The 6,846-nt window shown below is 37.5% G+C and overlaps 1 protein-coding gene across 1 annotated transcript in view; it reads left to right on the top strand.

The window, feature by feature from the left end:
- Positions 1–3,983: 3,983 nt before the first annotated feature.
- Positions 3,984–6,846, top strand: part of LOC109535543 (putative fatty acyl-CoA reductase CG5065) — a 49,749-nt gene continuing 46,886 nt past the window's right edge. Inside the window, exon 1 of the mRNA XM_019901458.2 lies at positions 3,984–4,246. The gene's annotated coding sequence lies outside the window, so the exon portion shown is untranslated. The remainder of the gene's footprint in view (positions 4,247–6,846) is intronic.

Raw genomic sequence — 6,846 nt, 5'->3', positions numbered from 1 at the left:
AAGAATGGTAAAGTCTTGTAGACAGTTTTCGCTTCGATTTCCAACACTGTGATTCTGCAGAGCGCGATGCGTAGCACGATGTTTACTGATCAAAGTATGAACTATCTATGATTCAACTGCTGGATTCCCGGTCGGATTTATGCAGCCAAGCCGTGTGTGTTCATGCGTGGGGGAAGGGTGGGGGTATGCAACGCTTCGGCGCACATGCTGTTTGGCGCAAAATCTTGATTGAGTGCCGTAATTTCTTCTTTTCTGTTAAAATTGTTTTGGTGTTTAATTATTTCGATGGCCTCTCTGGTGAGTCTCGGGTAGTATCTTTCAGATTGGTGCAGAATGTCCACTTCGTCGAATCGTATTTGGTGGCCGTCTAGCAGTGCGTGCTCCGCTACTGCTGATTTTTCTGTTTGTCCAAATCTGCAGCTTCGTTTGTGCTCCGTGATCCTAGTGTTTATGTTTCGTTTTGTGGTGCCGATGTATGCTCTTCCACAGCTGCACGGAACTCTGTAGACTGCTGGCGCTGATAAAGAATCCCGTTTGTCCTTGGCCGATCTCAAAGTCCGCTGGATGGTGCGAGTTGGTTTAAAAATGGTTTTACTTGGTGTTTCTCCAGTATCTTGCCGATGCTGTCCGTGACTCCATGTATGTACGGGAGGCAAGCCCAACTCTTACGCTCATCATGCGTCTCTGTTATCTCCGAGCGATCTTTACTGTTTTTTGGTCGAATTGCTCTATTGAAATCTTTCTTATTATATGCATTCCAACCAAAGGCCCTTTCCAGGTGTTTTAATTCTCTCTCTAACTCGGCTGGTTTGCAGATTCTTCCGGCTCTTTCGGTGGGAGTTTTGATGAGTCCTCATTTCTGACTGGGATTATGGTTTGAACCACTGTGCAGGGACCGGTCGGTATGTGTCGGTTTTCTGTACACCGTGTGGGTCAGCTTTCCGTTGGCTTTTCCGGTCACCAAGACATCCAAAAACGGCAGTCGCCCATCCTTCTCCACTTCCATAGTGAATTGAATTTTAGGGTTTATTGAGTTGAGGTGCATCAGGAAGTCTTCAAGTTCAGTCAGACCATGGCCCCAAACAACAAAAGTGTCATCAACAGCGAAACCAACACTTAGGTTTTCTCACGGCTGTGTCCAGAGCGTTTTTCTCAAATTTTTCATTGCCCTTATCAGCTGGCAATACGAGAATCTCCTTATCCTCATTCAGCGTTTTCAGGGCTTTCCTTTCACTGAAAGTGAGGTTGCTCTTCGGAGGCTTTGAGCGTTGTAAAACTCTCAAAGTCTCGGCCCTTATCTGTTCTGCGGTTTGAATGGGCAGCGAACGTGTGCCACTCTTTACATTTGATATGATGTCCTCTACTGGTGACCTGGACGGTACTATGGCAAAGTTTCCTCCCTTGACCAGCACGCTTTGTTCGTCAGCAGTAAGTTCTTTGCTGGTAAAGTTGACCACAATCTTCCGTTGGTTCTCCTCGGGTGATGGCCCTGTTTTGCTGGATCGTTGAAGCTTTTCCATCAGCGCATCAAACTTCTTCTTTTGGCGAGGAAGCTGGCAGTAATCAACCAGAACTTGCTCACACCACTCAAGCAAGAGGTACTGTGACCTCCGATTAAGAGGAGGAAAGCGTTTAGAAAGGCTCTTTCTTACTGACGAAGTCGAAGCTGACAGCAATTGGAGGCCTTTTGGAATAAAAAGAGTTTTCTTTCGAACGGGTTCGTAAGAATAGTAGTTTTTTATCTGTCCTCCGGTTTTTATTATTATTTTTGTGGCTGGTCAGAAATACTTTTAATTAATTAAAGTTGTAACCATCTTTGCTTGCTTCCTGTCAATAAAATACGATTTAAGATTCTATAGTGTCTTATTGTAACCAAAACATTTCCTCAATATAAAGTAATTGTACTGACCATGTACAGACCTAAAACCGACGTTTAAGTGACGTCAATAAGCAGACGTCTAGCCGACGTCATTAATCAGACGTCTGGAAGATGTGTCATGTAGCGGTCATTTGGACGTCCAAATGACCAGCTATCTGACGTCTTCTGGCCGAATCTTATGTCGTAGTTTAGACGTCTATAAGACGTGGTGTGCTACCTGGGGACAGTTACCATAACGCCAAATATCTTCATTTTTAAGAAGATAACAACTTTCATAGTTGGTGGATTGGTAGGTGAGGTCCAATTTACAAAATTATGACTCTAAACCAGAGTCGATTGAAGAAGTTTTCCACATGAGCTCAAACAAATTTCTTCAGATTACTTGTTAATAATGGCAGCAAAAGAATTGAGCAAAATCTTTATTACTGTACGAAGGAAAACTGACCCCATTTTCAACATTTATTACTACATTGAAGTGCATATGTTTCCCTAATAAATATTGTTTTTGCTTAATAACTAATTTATTTAATTTAAAGGAAATTATTAAATGTTGCAAATTTCGAGTATTAAAATAGGTTCCTAAACGAGTAGTTAAGTTAAAAAACGTTAAGCCCACACTGACACTTGACGGTTGTTTTGACTAAATTGTCAGAGGCATCCATAGAAACGGCAAAGTGCGATACTTCCGAACGGCTCAATATCTCGATCATTAAATAAAACTGAACCGGTTGAAGATGGGTAACGAACATGTTAAACCAAATTTACTACAAACTTCTGGCAGGATTGAAAAATGACATAAAACTAGTTGGTTTCCATTTGAAAAGTGTGACGTAGTATCTTGTTTATGAAACACCCTGTCTAATGCAGTGGTGGTCAGCAAGACTTAAAAAAAAAATTACGTTTTTGAGCGTTTTTTCTAAATCTACCAGGAGAGTCATAAATAGGGATACGACCTTTATGCTGCTGAGTATAGAAATGCATATTCAGCAGTAGACTAATCATATAAATAGGAAGCCCGTGGAAATTTTAATTAGTCATTAAGTATGGTTCATCCTGGGTATACCTACACGCTTGTAATTTCTGTTAATAAAACTTTTTAAAAACAGAAGTTGCCGTAAAGCAAATAACATTCTAGATGAAAATATAACAGTTAATGTAAATACGAGGTGAATTCTGGTGTGTCGTGGTACAAAAACTACCAGAACTTTTTATTTGGGGGCTGAAATCAAACTCATTTTTTTTAGTTGATGCACTAATTATTTGATCACAATTTTGTGATCGTTGTAAAATCTTGTAGCGTTCATAGTTTTTGCGAAAAAAATACCTATTTCTGTTTTCTTGCCACTTAATAATGTTAAACATTAACTGCAAATATCGTTATACGAAACATAAATACAAAATAAATATCACAAATTTGTTTCGAATGACCTTTTCTAATGGAAAAATGATGGAATGGAAAGCGAAAATCCCTTTTTCGAAATCCGGACGGATTGACACCCGAGACGAAGTCGAGACGAAACGCCGTCCTCGTTCGAAAAACTTTTGCGCCTATGTGCGTCAAAGTAAAACAAATGAACAATAAAGAAAAGTGCTTCTTTATGATCATCTCTCCGATCGAAAAATTGCACTTTTAGATTCATTCGAATAAAAACAGTGATTATGAACTTAGCCATTATGTGCTAGCAAATATGCTAAATAAAGTGATTATTATTATTATCATTATTATAATTTCACCCTTCTTATGCATGACAGTAATTCTGCCATTAATATTCTGCCATTAAGAGGAGTTGTTCCGATACCGCCAAAAGAAGGCCCTGGGCTCAATTTTGACGTCACACAAAGAAAGACGTGTTGGGACTTTCTGTATAAAGAAACGCTCTACACCCGTTTCCTACAAGAACCAGTTGGCAAAACCAAAAAAATAAGATTGCTAAAATTATTACATAAGCCCGATCATATGTCGGTTACGTCTGCCGTCCGAGCGTTTCAATGTCTTCATCGAAATGGTCTATAGTGGAACGCGTATAATGCAATAGCAGACAGCCTTCGACAGTATGGGCCACCCCACCAAAGCCACTGAATGAAGGAAAGTAAAAACTCTTTCGCTGTGCACCACTGGTACTTTTGCACAAATTCTAGTAACCTCAGGTTCGCGAACGAAATTTTGATAGAAACTAATCGTTACGTTGACGACGGCAACAAACGTGTTCTACGGTTTGCAGAATTTAGTTCGCTTCTTTGCACATTTGGTGGTACTCACTTTAGTGTAGTTGAACGGCGCGTTGTGACATTACCTAGACTCTTAAATTCACGAGTGATAGTTGCTGGTTTTTGATCTGTATTTATTTGCTATATCATTTAGCAAAAGTAAGTAGTATTTTTCAATAGTTTATTTAATAGTTCCAATTATACATAACAGAGGGTTTTACTGTTGTGTTCTATAAGGATAGCTCATTCGTGCCTCAAAGTGGTATATAGCAGTAAATCTGCATTTTGGATTTTGTTTTTTGGACTGGACATTTTGGACAAAATAATTATGACGTACGTAACGTATGGGGTGCGTCGTGAACGTATGGTAGTCACCGACTATAGTTTATAATAAATAAAACCCCCATATTTTGAAGTTGTTTTAGTTCATTTTTCGTTATATTACGTGTTATTTAGAATTAATTTTTTTTATGAAAAATTTAGAAGGCTTTTGAATTAGCCGGAAAAATATGTAAAAGTAGCGTTTCACAAAAAATGACTTTGATTTGGAATCGGACTTCTGGTACTCCGAGCGGACCTAACATGTGAACCAAATGGTGACATGCATTAGTTTACTTTTATAAAAAGTTCTCCAGGAACCACCCAATAAAAGTCCGAATTTGCGTGTTTTCGAATCTCAATTATTTGCTCATTTAAAATCGAACCCCACAATTTGTATTAAACTTTCGAATTTATCGTAAACTTTAAGGGACAGTAAGGTGTACTACATCAACACTAAACGTTTTTAAGTTATTTCGGAAAATTTAGAGAATTATTTCAATTTCAGCCGTTATTTGAATCTTCTAATAGTAAAAGCATTGAGATGTTACGAGAAGTGAATGAATGTTTTATTTTTCTGGCAAGAGCACAATTGCGTTCCGATCAAAACAGAGGGACAGTTTGAAAGGCTGTTATGATTTTTTTTAAATTATGCTTTATTTCATTATTTATATTTAACAATAAATGTATAGTATAATAGTAAAATTTGTTATTTTATGTCTTAAACGATAAGTTATAAGGTTATGCCAGTTTTACACAGAGTGTCCCGAAATGCTCCCAAAAATAATATTAATTTTTGAAATAAACATGTATCGAAAAATGCTTCCTAACGGAGCTACGCCTTCTTGAAGCAGTAGAGTTTTTTGCAAATTATTTCTCTCACCAGTCTCACTCAAACGCACCATTTTCCGACTAAATGACTGTAAAAATATCACTGCTATCCATAAACATTTTATAGTTTGAGTAAATATTATTATCGACACTAATTTACTGGAGTAAATGTTCAAACAAATTTTCATTTTCGTGAATGCCCAGTTTGGCCCTTTTCCTTACATGGGGACCGGAGAATTTCAAAAAGGATTTGTTTTATTCGGTTTCCGACCGCGCGAATCCGCCTTAGAAGCTCCTCTGGGCTGTCTACTTCTGTGGCATAAATATTATTGGACATATTACCCAAGAGATAATAATCCAAAGGGTTTAGATCAGGCGATCGAGCTGGCCAGTCTACTGGGCCATCTTGACCTATTCACTTGCAGGTTGACCAAAAGGGGCTGGGCGCCATCATGCTGGAAGAACATTTCAAACCGCCTCCATATTCCTCTGGCAATTCTTGCCGATCATGTTATAGAAAATTGAAACAATTGTGGGTATTTAACCTATTTGATAAAATAATCGGTCCTATCAAGATATTCTCTATGACACGTGCCCATGCATTAAAAGAGGATCTTTGTTGGAAGTTTGCCCTTCGAACAACTCTAGGACTCTCGAGGTTCCAAAAATGAGTATTATGACTGTTGAATGCTTTGCCTCATGAAAAGGTTGCCTCATCCGACCATAAACTGCTTTTTAAATAATGTTGATGGCTTAGAATCCAACGGCAAAATTCTGTACGTGCTGTAAAATCGTTTGCTCTTAAATCATGTACCCTTTTATAATGGAAAGGATGCAATCCAAAAGGAAAGGAGTCATTCTTTCGATCTGAAAATATAATTTAAATTAAAGTATGTGTTGTATGACTTCATGAAATCTTTTTTTTAATCCTTTATCCTTTTTTTAATAATGAAAAAATAGCATGAAGACATTCACTCGTTTTTTCATACTCGGTAAAATTAAAAATGCTTACAATGGATTTAAGGATATTGGTAATATTTGTCAGCGGTCTTAATGCTATTTGAGGTTTATCTGAAATTTTATTTAGCGCTTTGTCTAAATTCTAGTTCCCCAAAAAACGTCCTTGTCATCGGGAGCGTCTATATTTTCCTTGATCTCTTAAATTCCTATGTACAGTGCCAAGTAATTTCCCATCTATATGTTCTTGTTGGACACCGCCTTTGATACTTTCTTAAAGCCGCTCGTGCGTTACCATTGCAGTGACCGTAAATAAAATGAATATCAGCTAACTCATTGTTGGAAATGCGCTCCATCTTTAATTAATTTTACAAAAACGCGTCAAAAGATCTCAACTTAATTATGACGTTAAATGTAAACTGGCACACATAACTGACAAGTAATTTTAGTTTCACAGCATACTAATAATTTTTTATACAAATAAGTGTTTATAAACCAGTGATATATTTAAAGTCATTTAGTTGGAAAATGTTGCGTCTGAGCGAGGTAAATTAAGAGTACATTTTCTTCGTAAAATATTTCAGGTTTCCACATTTGTAGAAAAAAGATTGCTTTACAGTCTCAGAAAAAAGTTAGGGCTTTTTCTATTTTTA

This window comes from Dendroctonus ponderosae, unplaced genomic scaffold (genome assembly GCF_020466585.1).
Source record: "Dendroctonus ponderosae isolate FM_Combo_2020 unplaced genomic scaffold, Dpon_F_20191213v2 Dpon_F_20191213_4, whole genome shotgun sequence".
Classification (NCBI taxonomy): domain Eukaryota; kingdom Metazoa; phylum Arthropoda; class Insecta; order Coleoptera; family Curculionidae; genus Dendroctonus; species Dendroctonus ponderosae.
Note: the sequence above shows the minus strand (reverse complement) of the source record. Positions and strands in the feature narration are given on the sequence as shown.